Source organism: Aquila chrysaetos, chromosome 1 (assembly GCF_900496995.4).
Source record: "Aquila chrysaetos chrysaetos chromosome 1, bAquChr1.4, whole genome shotgun sequence".
Taxonomy (NCBI): domain Eukaryota; kingdom Metazoa; phylum Chordata; class Aves; order Accipitriformes; family Accipitridae; genus Aquila; species Aquila chrysaetos.
In genome coordinates, this window is record NC_044004.1 from 54,343,985 (window position 1) to 54,360,839 (window position 16,855).

Here is a 16,855-nt window from a genome sequence, read left to right on the forward strand (position 1 = left end):
TTCCATAAATCAATTATGGCTATAGATTGTTTTATCTAAGATGAACTAGATATAGAAGCAGATACACTTTGTTTAACCACATGTCCTAGATATAGCATCTCAAATTTATAACTACAAATTGAAGGCTAGCTCCTTAGCTCCTTTTTTTTTTTTCTTTTTCCTGAATTAAGTTTGGTAGCCAGGCTTCATTAAACCCCTGAAATAAATGACTTTGACAAGATCTCAGCTAATTCTTCTGGCTCCTGGACCTTTCCTTGGAACAGCAGAACACAGTGCCTCTGTGGCTCATACTTAAAATCTCCTCTTCTTTTTTTTTTTTAATCCATGTCACTTTTATCTAGCACCTATCCTACACGTGTGACAAGCAGCTGAAACTAGGCTGTTGTTGGTTTCTAAATATATATCACTGTGTTAACACTTTCAAATATGTACTGATCCTCCAGTGAAGTGATGAATTCAGCTGCTAACATATTAGACCCATTCCATTAAAATCATTGCAGGATCCATTTTAGACGCATATAACCTTAAGGTTACCTGGTTCTTCCTCCTGCCAAGGCAAGACTGCCTCTTACAGTGTACTTATCTTCCACTGTTTCTCAGGCATCTCAAGAAATAGGTCTTTTAGGCGCATTTCAAGGGAAACGCTTCTCTTCTGACAGGAAGTGAAACTTAGTTTGAATTCTCTTAATAATAAATTTAATTTCTTTTCCATCCAGTGTCACACTAACAAATTTGCCTACTTTCTCTCTTCAGTGTTCAGGATCAGTATTTCGAGGCTATTTGGAAGTTCATTAGGACACATCCCTCCACTGAGCTAGGAAATGCCAGATCCCCATTTGACTGTATAATCTTAATGGTCCCCTCCCCAGCATATCCTGAGAAAAAGGATAATATAAGAACAGCCATGTAAATATCATTCATACTTGTTTTTCCTGAAGATTCTGAGAAACTCAGGCATGTTATTACAGACTACATGCAGTCATCTCACAGTCTTTGAGGCTGATACACTTTGCAATGGCACTGAGGCAAAACAGCAACACCCTTACTGAAGCCAATGGCCTTATCAGGCCTATCTAAAACCTGCAAGAGAGGAGGCGATCAGGAGCAAAGGAAATGAATACATAAGGTGCAAATGAAGACAGAATTTGGATGAAGATCTATTAACTTTTCTGGTTTGAATTTAATTTTATAATTTCCTGCTTACAGTTCCATTCTCTGTTCTTCTTATTTCTCTCCTCAGTGGTGTTTGAAGTTCCTTCCAAGCCAGGGTCTTTTCAGCCAGTTTCAATCCTTTTGACTGCACTCACATCCAAATCAATTTGAATTATTGTTATTTTTTCTCTTCAAGAAAGGTTATGCATGGTCAGTCTGGAGTTTCTAGGACAAAAGTCAAACCAGCTGCCCACAGACTTCTCATATTGCTTGCTCTTTGTATGTGAAATCTCACAGAAAAGGAAAATTATTTTCTGCACAGTGCATCTGGGAACAATTGATAGAGTTTACGAGACCAGCAGAAACTTGAGGTGTACTTAAGCAGGTTTTGGAACACTGTAACAAAGGCCTGACCCCAAGCCTGCTGAAGTAAATGGAAGAAAATTCCCACTGATTCCTGTGGTCTCTTTGGATCAGTCCCTTAGTTACTTAAGCCAAAGGACACAGTAAGGCACTTCAGTAATTAGCAATGCCTCACTTCTTTGCCAGTGACACAACCTCTGGGGGCAGCATATGTACTCTCTGTTTTCTGAATTACTCAGCCTCAGAGCAGGGGCACGGAAAACTCATTTGATGTAAGTACCTGAAAGTGATTTTAAAGCCTTACTGCAGCTCTGCTGGCCCTGTGGCTTTGGGAGGTTGTATATGGACCTAAGGTGATCAAGGATTCAAGATAAGCACAACTACTGCTGCTTCTGTGCATATTAGATTTGAACCCTAATGCTTTGTATCAATAAGGAAGCTGCAGAGAATAAAGTATCAAGGGCTAAAAAAAGATTTTTTCACTGGAGACAGTAAGCAAAATGATGAATTTATGCACCAGATTTGTTTCACAGAAGCCTTCACTTGGCTTGTTTCTTATTATAACATGGCTTTTTGCTGCCACGCCAACTTCCCGATCCTGGACCAGCTTGTTACTCAATCTAGAGCAGCCCCCCTCACAGGTGAGCAGCCTCTGGCACATTGCATAGCAGCTAGGGTTGCTGTCAAGTCTTCTCATAAAATATACTGTGTCCTAGTCTCTTTCACTGACTCCAGAGTGTATCTGTGTAGTTCCCTGGAAAATTATGGAGTTCTCTTCCAACTAATGTGAATGAGAAGAATCTGGCCAAGACAATTCGGCCATACTTTATATAATTTTTTTTTTATATACCATGTATTCCTACATACTTTATGCAGTTTAGCAACAAAATTGATGGGTTATATAATATAATAAAAACTGCAAAGAGAAAATTAAGAGATATATGCAAGTGCTAAAAGGTACATCCTCAGCTGAGATTTGGAAGAAGGTGGAGAGTTTATGCGGCAAAGAACCATAGGGAATCAGTTTCATATGTCAGGAACTGCAGTAAAAAAATGCATCATGAACCACAAGTGGTGAGTTGTACAGAGACAATGAAAATTCAGCTGTAAGATGAGTATGAAAAATAAGGAGGGTGACTGAGAAAGAAAACACCCAATAAAATATCCTGGGGCAAGGTTTGTGTAGAGTTCAAGGAATACAAAGTCCAAGTGAGAAATAAATAGGGAGCTCACAAGACAGGCAATGCCTTGGGTAAAGCACAAGGAACCCACTCCTTGGGAATGCCACCAAAGAGAGAACTGAACTAGCCAAGGTAGGTGTATACCAATAACATGGCAGAGGAATCCAGCAGGCATAAAAGCAAGCAAAGGCAGGCTTGGGCAGTGCTAGGTAATTACAATGTCAGTAGGGTGCATGCTGTTTTCCCCAGGAAGAGATTGCTTTGGAGCACCTATCTCTTTACAGATATTTTTGTAGTATCACTCCATTATCACAGTACCCCACAAGTTTAAAGACCATTATTTATCCCTAGAGATTATCATTCCAAATATACAGATCTAGGAATGGAGGCACAGAATCAGATTGTTGCATTGCTTATGTGCTTACTTGGAGCATGACAGAGGAGCTGAGCAATGCTTGTTCATTAATTAAAATTGCTTCTTCTCTTCAGACTTGCCATACAAACAGGTGAGCTGTCTCTCTCAGTCCACAGTGCTGCAAATGACCAAAATATCCAATAAAAATAGTATATATACATAATTTTTGGTTTAGTATTGCCCCCAGGCCTGATCAGACAGATTGAAAATGCTGGGCTTTTCCCATTAGCACTAAGGGCACTTAAGGAAGTGAGAGCTCTTCTTTCCTTCAAACGGGCAAGAAACCATGGTGTTACATTTGAAATTATCTCTGGCTGTCCCTTTTCAATTAAAGCTGGTCATAGCTGACCTATTCTTTATTAAACACTAATCCGTAGCTGCTTCTGAGACACCAGCGAATTCAGGGTCTGGACTTGAATCCCAACCACCTCCACACTATTAGGCAATGATGCAGGAAAAATGCTGTTTGTTCCCATGCTAAGTTTGCTTCTGTAATTACACTGTAATGTGAAGGTTCACAATTAAATGGAGTTTAAAAAAGGGCTAGTTAGTGTTTCTAGCCAATAATATGAAGTATAACTTGTAGCCAGTGACTTTTCTGTAAAAACATCCTTTTTTTTTCAGGACGCAGTCCAGTTAGGGAAGAATTAGCATTGAAATACATGAATATTTTATGTCTAAAGTGTGATAGGCACATATTTATTCACACAGAGTTTCTCACAGCTCAGCATTTACGCTGTTTACTCTGCATTTGACATCATCTGAATAATATGAAAGCTCCCAGGCATATTATACTTGACAAAACTCATGCTTTTCTACTCAATTGTGCCACAAAATTTTCAGACTTATATCCTTCCATTATTTCAGCTTAGCAGACTTTAAAAAATTAAATATCACATCAGTCCTTGCAACTTTTTATCCAGAGAACCCTGTTTTGTCTTCTCCATGCTTTCATATTTATGTGAGGGCTTCTGGTCCACTCACATAAGGTACTGACTAGGCTATGCACATTATTTTCTTTCCACAGTCCAAGTCCAATGTAATTTTTGATACAAATATTTCTTATCAAAGTAAACAGCATCCTTCATTTAAGTGTAATGAGATATGGTCCAGGAATGCAGACTGGGACTTTAACCTTCTTCTTTGAACTCTTAAAGGGACCAGAGTTCTTTCACTTTTTTCTTCTAGTGCCTTGGATAACAAGTGCTTCTTCTACACATCCTTCTCCTATTCTTTTATTCTCTTTTTCTTCTCAACACTACACAAGAGCAAACAACCTCCTGAAGAGAACTTTCCTCCTTGTGCCATTTGAGGTTTTCCCTACCCTCTTTCCCCATATGCCTGCCCTGTTTTCTCATGATGTTTTCATGGGGAAATGCTACTTCAACAACATAAAAGTTCTCTCCCATATCAAGGACCATCAGGGTTCCCAGGCATCACTGCTGCTGAAAACAGGGACCAAGTGATGATCCCTGTGAAGTAGCTGCTACTTCTTGTAATCAGAAGGGATCCATTTGAGATGGTTTCTTCAGCTCTGAGGTTCCCCATTACGGACTGAGCACAGGATAGCTGATTCCTCTACCCAATCTTTTCAGATTCTACCGTGTCAGACATGACTTGTCTAAAGACTTTCTGAGGCCATGTAAATGACAGGATATAATACATACCATGAATTGTTGCTGGAGGACATAACTGTGCCTTGGTTAACTGGCAGAGCTAGTTAGAAAATAACACAATTTGACTGCAGTTTTCCCATCTAGTACACGTATTTATCAAGCAAGTTTACAGCAGATGACTGTCATATTCTGACACTCCTCCTTCTTGTATTAACCTGAAAAAATGGGGGTCTTAGCTGGGCCTTGTTAGCAGTGCTTTTGTATGCATTAACCTAACAGGCAGCTGGAGCAGAGCAGCCAAAGACAAATATCAGTGAGGAGACTCACTGTGATTTCCTCTAGTACTTAACGTTTTTGTGGATCTACTAAAAGTCAGATGAATGTTTTAAAATCCCATGAAATCTGAAACTTTTGCTTTCCCAGGTGTTGCTGCCAGAAGTTATTTTCCCTGTTTCAGAACAATCATGAATCTCAGAGCTTTGATAGACTGACCAAGGAGAAGAAGTTTTCTTAAAGCAAAGACATAATCTCACATTTGTAATTGTCAACCCAGATATGATAGATGAGTCCAGATCCAGATGCACTGCCCTCTACTTATTTTTTATCCCCTCTGTCTTTCAAAATTCCTTATTTCAGGCATTTGTTTGATTTGTCACATTATTTGATTCAAGAACATTTAATTAAAAAAAAAAAAAAGGTTTTGTCTATATTCATGCTAAGTGCATACTTCATGAAGTATAACTTTACAGTGTACCTAAGCATCGTCTGAATGGCTGACATTACCGTTTAGGCAGGGGTTACTACTTTCTAGTTGAAAATACAAGCAACACAGTAAATGAGCATGCAAGATTTGTACAGTAGTTTTATATGCAAGATTTGTATACAAGCAGTGGCTAAGAATCACCTGCAAAATAGCTACAATGGCCTGTAAACTGGAAATTTAAGATGCAGCTACATGCATGTGATGCTAGAGTCAGAAGGAATATTAATATAATCCACTACTTATTTGTATATGTATGCATATAGCTTGAAGAAAAAAATTAGGTCTCAAATGTCAGGGTTTTTTATTGTGGGGGAGGGTGTTTGACATTTAGGATATTAAAATAGCTCTATGCAGGATCTATGCTTATTAGATTTTTCAAAAACTTGGACACATAATAATTTCAAACATATAAATAATATACATAACAAAATAAATGTAAGTATATGACTCTCCTCTTCCCTGCTCATTATGAAGTAGAAAACACATTCAGTCGGGTGTTTGCAGTAAAGATCTATTCAGTTTAGCTTACACAGACACATGTGTTGAGAGTAAACAAGCTTTACTCCAAATAACTCATGAAACTAGTGACACTGTCCTCAAGAGATGTGGAACACACTGTGCCATCACTTTTACACACTGACTTCTTACTTACATGTCAGGATTCAGTTTGCATCCAACAGACCTATCTACCTATACAGGACTGACTATTTGACTGCCTGCCCTATAACACTGGTTCTGCAAAAGCTAAGAGAAGGCAGGGATGGATGTCATATTGTCTGTGTGGTGCAATTTGTATTTTGAGGTTAAGAAGTCAAGTGTAAATACTGATCATATTGCTCCTAAAGAGAGGATCTAAATAAATTTTAAAATGCCATGGCTCCAAGTAATAGATTGGAAACAGTACTTTCCATAAGCAATTTTTAAATCAACTACCAGAGTTCTCTACCTGATGTAGACACTGGTTACTGCGTGATCTGTTAATTGTTTAGCAGGAATGTAACTTGTATAGGACTACTTTAGTTAGGTAATTTCTTGTCCATTTTCTCCTCCTTTCCAAATGCAAAAAAATTAAAAGGATAGGCCAATAAGCTTTCATTAAAAAATAATTCTAAAAAAGTAGCTTGGATGTAATTTTCAGATAAAATCTCATCTCATCATATTTTCTGTTTCAGCTCATACAAACTGTTTTGTAAATCCTCACAGTGAACTTCTCAAAACGAAATTCTTCTCCTGTCAGTCTTGCCATCACCATCTTGCACACCTTTCTCTAGTTCCTCAAATGATAATGTTTGTTTGAGGGTTGTTATTATTTTTAGAACTACACAACACAATTCATCGTGGTGGTGTTATCAGACGTAAAATAAGAGCAGAAACAGTCTGCAGGATGCACCAGAGCTAATCAATAGTACTAGAAAATGGAGGATTTCAATCAGAAGTTTTTACCAGCTGGAGAATATACTTTTACAGTACCAGCAACACATATCCTGAAAATAAAACAATGTCTTTCTAGTCCCTGATTCTTAGCATACAAGAGATTTCATTTAATTAAAGCAACCTATATTCTGATATATGAATATTACACATTTCTTTTGCCTTTTGTTTCCAGACCTATTTAAAATCCACTGGCTATTTACTGTATTTAGAAGTGATTTTTAAAAGAGGTTTTCACAGTCTGATTTTTTTCTGTTGATCTAGACAACCACGAAGATTGGGAGACCTAGTTCTTGCTCAGAGAATGAACAAGCCTTAGGATTACTACTGTTTTTCCCATTCTGTTCTTGTTCAGTGTAAAGGAAAAATGTAATTCATCCTGTATATTGTAAATTATTTTTATCATGAGATATTATTATACCTCCTTTATCAACTATGAGTATCTCATTCTCAGTTCAGTCATGGCAATGTCATGCTTTGTAGTCCTATAGCTTACCAGGGATGCTCACAACACAAACAGAACCCCCTGACACTACTGTATGTAAATCTTTGCTATAACCCTATGAGTTACTCTGATATGCTTCTGAACTTGATCTTTACACTTCCCTTACAACCTCTTTCTTTTTGTTAATTCATGCAGACCATTTGCCATTAAAAGCACTTTCCAGTGATAATGTTCCTCCACTTATAACACCTTGGATCCAAACAGCTCCCAAAGAATATTACCAACTAGCTTTATTGCACAAATGAGCTACTCAGAACTACTTTCTTTTGGAGTATAGCCATATTCGAAGGAAAATGCTTCCGCTGCTTAACACTGCACTACTATCTTAAGCAAACCTTCAAAACTAGTTGCTTACACATGGCATAGCTATGAGCAAGAGGTGAATGTAAACATCCTAGAAAGAGCCCCACTAAGCAATGAACTCATCAGTACATTTTCATGTCACAGTTTCTGCATAGGGAAATATTTTAGTAATGGTGTCTTCTGAGTACACATTCATTCTCCTTTTACTCTCCTATGCTCTGCCTTGGTAGCAACCAAAACTCCCCAGATAATGAGGAATATGACATGGCCGCACAGCTTCTGCACAATGCAGAACCCTGATTCCTATGAAGTTATCATATAAAGACAGGCCAGGTCCATGGAAGCAAGGATGCTTCTAACAAATATCATCATGCTATGTAAAGTCTATAGAAGCTATTTCAGCAAGAAAAAAGAGGTGATCTCTGGGGAGAGACTTTTTAATTTTCTTTCATCCCAAGTTAATTCCCTTAGTTAGCACCCAGTTTGATGCTTCTGAATTTGACCCTGAGTTATCAGTAACAATCAGCCCATATTTGAGACTGGAAAAGGTCTAGGCAAGAACTCCAGTGCTGAAGTGCAGTCTGGTGGAAGGTCTGGCTTTTGGGAATACTACAGTGATGTGAGTTGCTGGCCTTTCTTCCAATTCAGAGCATATCTAGAGTCTAAAGGTCCTTTGGTTTTAATTCTTCTTCACTGAACTAACAAAAAAAACCCACAGGGGGATGCAGATTCAGAAGCAAGAATTGCAATCTGCATCTCTAGGGATCATAGATCAGATTTGCCTTGGAAGGAAGATTTGATTAGGCTCCTGTTTGAGAGAAATATTGTAAAGTCAGGTTTATTTCATGCTCATTTCCTTTTTCAACAGGAAGAAAATCACCACATATTACTTCTAGGGAGACTATCTGCAATGTCGGATAGTTTGTAGTAAGCTAAAGCTAGAGTTCAGGAGTTTTTAATTATATTATTTTTGCAGTAAATAGGAACTGGTTAGGGAAGACTTTAGGTTTGTTCAAGTACATGATCTCATAACACTAGTGTTTAACAGTTTTTGTGAACTAAAAATAAAGAAACTGCTATGACAATAGGTCCAAATTTAACTGACATGATGCCCAGAGACCACAGTACAGATTCAGTGCAAAGATCTCAAAGCACTGCCTCAGTAAAACTGTTTTCTTTGGAAAAAATAAAATAATAAAAAAAAAATCCTTCAATGAGGAATGACTGGTCATGCTTCTGTACCAAAGGATGGATGATAGCTTGCATGCAGCTAGAGAAGTAGGAAATAAGTCTCTACCTTAAGCAATTTAAGAAAGGTGGGAAACATCATTTTCCTGTGAAGATCATTACTGCAATGGCTGAAAGTAAACTGCAATCTGACGTGACGTGTTGATGAACAAAGAACTAAAAGTTTAAGAGTGGAACCCGTTGCACATAATTAAATATGTACCCTTACTAATCAATAGTGAGTGTATAATTAATTTTCTCAAGGTTAGTTAGGCAGGGTGTTGTGAGGAGAGACAATTAATAGAATCAAGTAGACAAGCTAGAGAATCAAAGACGTGCTCTGCAGTGCTATGGAGGCCACCGACCAAGGTTAAGAAGGCCTCCAAGATGAGGCACATCCACTTAAGCAATGCTGAAAAACCACTCCAGCAATGTTTTCTGTGTCTATCTTATTCCAGGTTATCTCTGCATTTCTACACTTTGAAGAGTAGTAAACAGAACCAGATCAGATTCCTTCAGGCAGTGAACATTGCTTTCTTAAAACAGGTTTGATAAACCTGTCTCTTTAAAACGGTAACATGAAAAGTGCTTAACATTTAAGACTAAAATGTTAATTTCCCTGATGGAAGGTTCTGCTGCAAGCCTGCATCTTAACCACTAGACACAATTACAACAAAAAATAATGTTTAGAATCACTTTAAAGAAAATGACTAAGCAATGTCATAATCTGAAGATGTCAAGTAGGCATATAGGTGCCACTCTGCCCATCAGACAGAAATACCATGCAATATAATTGAGTATTTATGTGAACTTTGGAGTTAAAAAATCAACACCTGAAATGCTGTCCTCCCATAAATTACTTCTATTTTAAAAGAGAATTCATGTGAAAGCAGCTTTGAAACTTTTGATTTCATCATCGTTTGCTCAGCCATTTGGACCCTATTAATTTGAAAAGAATCCTACATCCATGTGCCCCCTCTCAAAGGTAAGGGAGCTCCATGCAGCACTCTGAGAGTGCACACACCTCCCTTTTGTCCCTACTAGCACTAGCTCCCATCACTGATGCAGACAAACTGCAACATTGACTGAGAACATATAAAAAACTCTGAACAAGTGCTGAGGCTCTGACATACACAACTTTAGGGTAAGATTCTGTAAAACATTTTCCTGTAGCTCACTGTAATCAGAATTCCTTTAACTGAATTCCCACAGTAGCTATAATCAAAACACTGGAACTTCCTTCAGATTTAAGTTAATAAGAAGAGATGAGGAGAAGGGGAAAAATGATCAAGTTCAAATGGCACCAGTGAAGGCAGTGGTTTTCCAAACAGGCCCAGACAGATTTTTGACAGGTTTTGGTGGAATTTTTTTGCATGGAAGGTAGATCATCATCTTTGTAATCGTACAGAGACATACTCTACTCATACCGATTAAACTTGACAGGAACCCGAAAAGCACGTATACAATGCATGCCATATATATGTACAACACCTATACTGAACTTAAGAGAGAAAGAGGAAGAAATACCAAGTGGATAGAGCTTCAGATGAAGATTTCACTGCTACCCATCTGCAACTGTATGGCCCAAGCAAACTCTCTATCAGTTTTTCCCTTAAAAACAAAACTGTTACTTGTGGGTTTTGTGTAGCATTTTGAGATTTCCTGATGAAAAAGCTTTAATCTCTGTAGGCACTGAAAGTTACTCCAGATTTCTATCAGATTTTTACCAAAGAGGATTTAAGCCACAAGGATGCAAAATAGTAAATATTTTCTCAAACAAACGATTTTTATTTACCTAAGCCATAACAGTAAGTTCAGCACGATTGCTAAAGTAAACAAAAGCCACTTAGAAATCAGACTGCTTCAGTCTTAGTCGTTTTGACTCAACTCTTCTCTATTGAAAATTTCCTAAAAATTTATAGTAACTTTTTTGTTTTAGTAGCACATCTTCATATTAATTTGATAAAGCACAGACTTTGCAATAAACTGTAAGTTTTTCCATTACATGCATATTCTTTCCCTATTGGACATGGCTTTGCTGGGTGAGGTACAGAGCATGCAAACACTTCACTGCAGTCCAAGAGGGCTGGTGCTGGGTACTCCTCAGCTGGCAGCTGCTTATACACTGACACAAAAAATAAATGTAAGTAAAGAGAGCTGTGTGCATCCTAGTGTAAACAGTTTCTTGGCCCGCATTCTTCTGAGAAGCTGTTTAGGAACAATAAGCCAGAGGATATGTTTCTGAGGTAGAGGAAAATCCCTCATAAATATGAACAGGACATCTTTTTTATTGAATTTCCCTTAGAAAACAGATACAGAGTTTGATTCAGAAGTGATTAATAAAACTGCCTAAATTCGATTCTGTCACTCTTAATCTAACCATATATAAGGGAGTCTAAATGATATAAATTTGATATCACAGAGATGAAAATTGTTTTAGCTTTAATAGACTGCCAGGACCCTGACCACTGGGTTAGCTCTGAGTGCCCATGTCAGATCTGGGCTCACGGGCCTTGAGCAAGACTTCTCCCAGACTCAGGAAGAACAGGAGCCGATGGATTTCACCCATTACTTCACTGGGAGGCCTCAGTGCAGAACTTCTTTATTATTTAATTTGTCAGCCAGACTGGGATTGCTGTTCAAAGCTCACAGCTTGTTTTACAGTGCAGTCTAATTTCTATATATCTGAACATTCTCCTTCACCCACCTACCAAGACCAGTTCTGCTTTTTGCTGTAAAATCTGGGCATGATAATAACAATCAATGCAAACCATTTTCTTGCAATTCTTACGTTAACTCTAAGATATCTGTTGCTGTCATGAATTCTCACAGGAGAAACACACCAGATGATGGATGCTGGAAAAGAGAAGAGAGGAAAAAATTCTTCTCAAGAATTTGGTTCTAAAAAGCACTTGAAAGTTTTAAATGCTGCTACACAGACTATTCACTTACTGAGCTGAGCCTTAAAGAACCTTTTCTTTCCTTTTTCAATGTTTCAAATTAGACAACCAAGTGTGTTGCAATTGCTTCTGAGCTGCTTGTGAGTGCATAGTAATAGCAAGGCCAGTCCTCCAATACTGCTTGGCTGATGAAAGTGAGCATCATTCTCATTTGCCCTCATTCAGGAAAAGTCTTAATGGGAAGCAGAGCTCAAAAGAAATTGGCACTTTGAGAAAAATGGCTATGTGGGGAAGGGCACTTTTGTTAACAGTAATTGGAGGACATACTGCAACATCTTTTCCAATTGTCTGAAAGTCTGTGGACAATCCAGAGCCCCATTTACCCCCATTTTCTACCAGAGTAATTTCACTGACTGCATTGTAGTGATCCCGACTTTACACCAGTGTTAGCAAGAACAGGGTTACACTCCTGTGCTGAAGTCCCTAGTAAAGGTGGAAATATCTAAAATCCAGAAAGAGCAGATGTTTAATTCAAGACCCACATTATGCCTAGAGTTCAAGGCTCTGAGGATGAGGACAAAAAATAAAAAGACAAAAGAAATGCTATTTTGACTTAGTGTCTCACTGTAAAATACCAGACGCATAATGACATAATGTTAACTTCAGCAAAGGATACAGAAGGTGACAAGGTTATTTCTTTTTATCAGCTAAGATATCTTCTGTGACAAAACTACTGTTCTACAGTGAAGACTACTTCATCCTCATACAAATGCAGAACAAAGAGGGTGAAAAAAGAGCCTTTCTCTCCCATCTTCTTTTAATTTTTTCCACAGCATTACTCAGAGGTTGATTTCAGCCAAGCTGAGACATGGCCTTTCAGTACACATTGTACTCAATAATTTCATAGTTACATTATTAGACAAAATTATTTGCCAGCACAAAGTGGAACAGTAAAATCTCTTCACTCCTAGTGTATAGCAGCCATCAGTCAGGGAGAGGTGCAGTTATTGGTGGTTCAGCTATACCTCTCCTTTCCTTGCTATCTGCCCATAGTGATTCTGCAGTTCTGATGTGTGTTAAATGCATGAGCTAATAACTAAATATTTAAGAGTATTCTTTAACTTACATACAGGTCTAAGGGATGAATGATGAGTATTTAAGACCAGGGTGCAGAGAGTTGTAACCTCAGGAGCCTGAATCCCCAAGCCATCATTCTGGTTTTTGTTCCTCCTTATGACTGAGTTTGGGTGAGGAACAGCCGTATTTTGCCACAGATTATGCTTGCTTCTCCAAAGAGAAAATGAGAACTGGGAACCAGAGGAGGCCAACTGGGAACCAGTTTAAGAGATCCTTGCCTCTGCTATGCTCTGTGCTCCTTATTCTTGGCCTTGCTGTCACACACTGCCACTCCCCCAGTCCTACTGATTCGACCATTTGTGTGTCTGCACCATTAACCAGATACATGAAAGAAACCATTAAAAAAATAATAAAAAAGGAAAAGTTGTGATGAAGTAGCTGTTCTGCTAGTGTAAGTGAAGGGACTGGAACCCTTTATGAAAGGGGAAAGGGAAGAACTAGTGCAAGAAGACAAAAGTCAGGCTGGGAGCACTAACAATATAGCCAAGACATAGTACCAAACAGGCCTGCGGGGTCAACAATTTGGCTCTTCTTATTTCAAAAATATTTTTTTAAGTCCTGATACTTCTTAGACAATAGTGTAAGACCTGTCCTCAGGTAATCTGGTGTACACAACAAAATGAAACATTCTAGTGATCAATCTCAGCAAAAAATAGTGGTGAATCACGAAGCCCTGCACTCCAGTAATCATATCTGTAGCCAGGGTTCCCGAATAAACATGATTTACACTCCTCCTTTGTATTAGTACAAAGAGTACCACTGGAGAGATACAAAAAGATGGATCCACACATTGTTCTTGTGCCAACCACCATATTTTAAAAATACACTGTAGTACATTTATCAAGAAGTAAAGAATGTGAGTTGGTACAACTACAGAGCCTGCCTTCAGCAGCTGTGGAGGCGTTATCCTTGCTAGAGAAAGAAACGGTTGAATTTCCAGGGCTGTTTTCATCTTGGGACTTGATAATAAAGCTAGGATTGGAGATATTTTCCTTACATAATGGTTAGGAAAACCATGTAAGGTAGAGCAACTTTTCACATAGTGCTTATTTAAACTCTTCAAACCTTCTCAGCAGATGCTGTGACTTCCTTCATTTATCTGTTTAACTAACTGAACTTATAAAGTCCAGTAACAATAGCAAAGCTTGCAAGTCCTTTGTGTTTGGACCCCTGTTTTCAGGTTGGGTTGTTTTCCTGTGAAGCTGATCAGCTAGAGGATTTGCTTCTCTTACTGTCCAAAGTCAAATCCAGTACAGGATTAAATACGCAAGGAAAACATTTCTCCTTAGTTTTAAGATTTGCCATTAATTTAGTTTATTTGGTTGGATACCTTCTCCATAGTCTGTTGAATAATATTAAGTCAAATATACTTCACTGGCTCAAGTAATATGCAGTGGTTTGTATTCAGAAATGTTAATTCAGCCACTGAGAGAGTAATTTGTTTTTAGTGGAAAAAGCTACTTCTCTCTGATCACTGAGTAAAAAAATATTGGAAATAATAAATTTCAAGATCAATTCATAATGCCGTTAAGAAACATGTCAGAGATTGTGACATGGGGAAGATGAGAAATACACTTTATCTTCATTCCTGTCTTTTTTGTCTATGTATTTCCTTTTGATTCGTAACATCCTACCTGTTTCTTGTTTCATATGGTAAGTAGACGATCCAGTCATTCTTGATAGCATGGGATAAGAGAAGAGAATCAACCTATTTTGCATGTGAGCTGCTGGGAGTATTATGTTTGGAACTTTTGTAGTCATTTTTGCCTAATCTTATTTTATGTTTTAAGAATTTTGGAGTTTTCTCATGACTCATGTTCTTAAAATGAGTGGAGGAAGACTGCAGAATGTTTTAACATTAAAATTCTGGTCCTTGGAAGTGTGACACAATGACAATAAAAAAAAAATTATTATTAACAAAACATTCACACCCAAATACAAAGAGGATGCATGGCATACCACAAATTTATTGCTAGTTGTTTGTTTCTCATACCTGGTATTTCATTAAATGTACTTGAAGGGAAATTCCAATTAAGTAATGACTAGTAATGTCCTTAGGCTCTTAAAGATTAAAATGATAACAGAAGTGGGTTGAATATTTGACCTTATGCCAATTAACACCGGCTAATAAACAAATCCAATTGAAATAATGTTGTATGGCGGAGAACTATGGATTTCATTAGGTTTTCTAAGGATTTCCTCATATTTAACCAATTTTAGCTGGGAAGTGCTCAATAATCTGATGACATCAGCAGTACAGCACACTCTTAATAACAAATAAATGTCATAGCAAATAATTTACCATATGGATGTAAGAAGGTCTGTAGGCTGTAGGTGGCCTTAATCATACTGTTTCATTCCTTGTTTTTGCACCTGACCTATTGTATAGGTTTTAAAAGTAATGGATATAATTTCTTAGAGAAACTGAATCACTGCTCTGCTTTTTTTGCTCCTTGCTTTCTGGTATTCAGTAATGTGCTCATAGATTTTCATATGTATGATATGATTGCCTTGCCAATCTCACTTCTAATTCCTATAGCTAGTCACATAGAGCCTCCTCCACAGCTTTGTCTTCTTGCCATTGCATTGCAGTCTTGGCTAATACAGTGCCTAAAAAGCATCCTAGTCATATTTTCCAGTAAAAATTATTTCGTGGGAGTCAAACCAACTTGCCAGAATCCTTACTGTTCTTGCAACACTTGGTCTTGAGTGTGTTCAGATTTACATCCATCATTTGTGTGCCCTTGTGCTCTCCTTTGGGTGAGGCATTGCAATATTTTTACAGTATTCTGATACCTGGGACTATGTTAAAACAACAGACAACTTGAAGGACACGAGGAATAAAACAGAACACACAGGGGAGGTTGTACAGGTAAGAGATCAAGTTCTTCCAAATTACTGCACATCGGTATTCTCTGTAGTACCTGAGCTGATGTGTGTGCGTGTATGTGTGTGTGTGCATACATTTTTCTTTAAATTCAAGTTACATTTATGCTGTGTGTGTGGTTTCTCAAAAGTGAACAGTGAATAATATCTTACGGTTTCATCCTAAAACATCAAAGCTGCCTATACAGTAACCACAGAAATGATCCACTCCCATTATACCAGGAATAAAGGTCAGAGCAATTTTCATCATTTTCCCTTTCTCTCAGCCTCTGAAATCAAAATCACCATGACAGCTTTCTGCAGCACTGAGCTTAAACCTTAAGTGGGATTATTTAAAAGATGTTTTACTGTTTTTCAGCTGTACAAAAATAATAAAGAGGTTGCAGCTATTACACAAGACATATCACTTTGGAGGGGCATTTCCAACATGCTCTCAGAAAGTGATCAGTCTCTCCAGAGGTGACATGCAAAATATCTGACAGGTATTTTTAGCAGGAAAAGCTGGTATTTTGACAAACTGTATTTCTCTCATTGAAAATAAGTAGCCAATGACCAATGTAGGGTAAAAGTTATGGTGAGTGACTGCAGTGTTAATAGACTGGATGACAGGTCGGCTGCTATTCAGCCCAGTGTGTGATCTATGTCTATCAGCTCAACTTTTTTCTTCCCCACTGTTAGGCTGTTGGGTCTTTATCACTTTTCCTGTGGTCAACCCAGAGAAGTTTAGGTAGCTGGTTCTCCCTTTAGAGAGGGGAATGTAAGCACAAGGTGAGTAACAGCTCTTGACATTTGCTTGAACAGCCCACAAATCCCACTGAAGGTCCTTTTGCCAGAAAATATGATACAGCAAATCTGTGAGGATCATTTTAAAAGCTCTATCTTTGAAGAGAGGATGCTGTACTGTGGAAGTGTCTGATCACTGTGTATGACATACCAGGTGAAAGCATGAGGCACCATTGGTATCTTCAACCAGAGA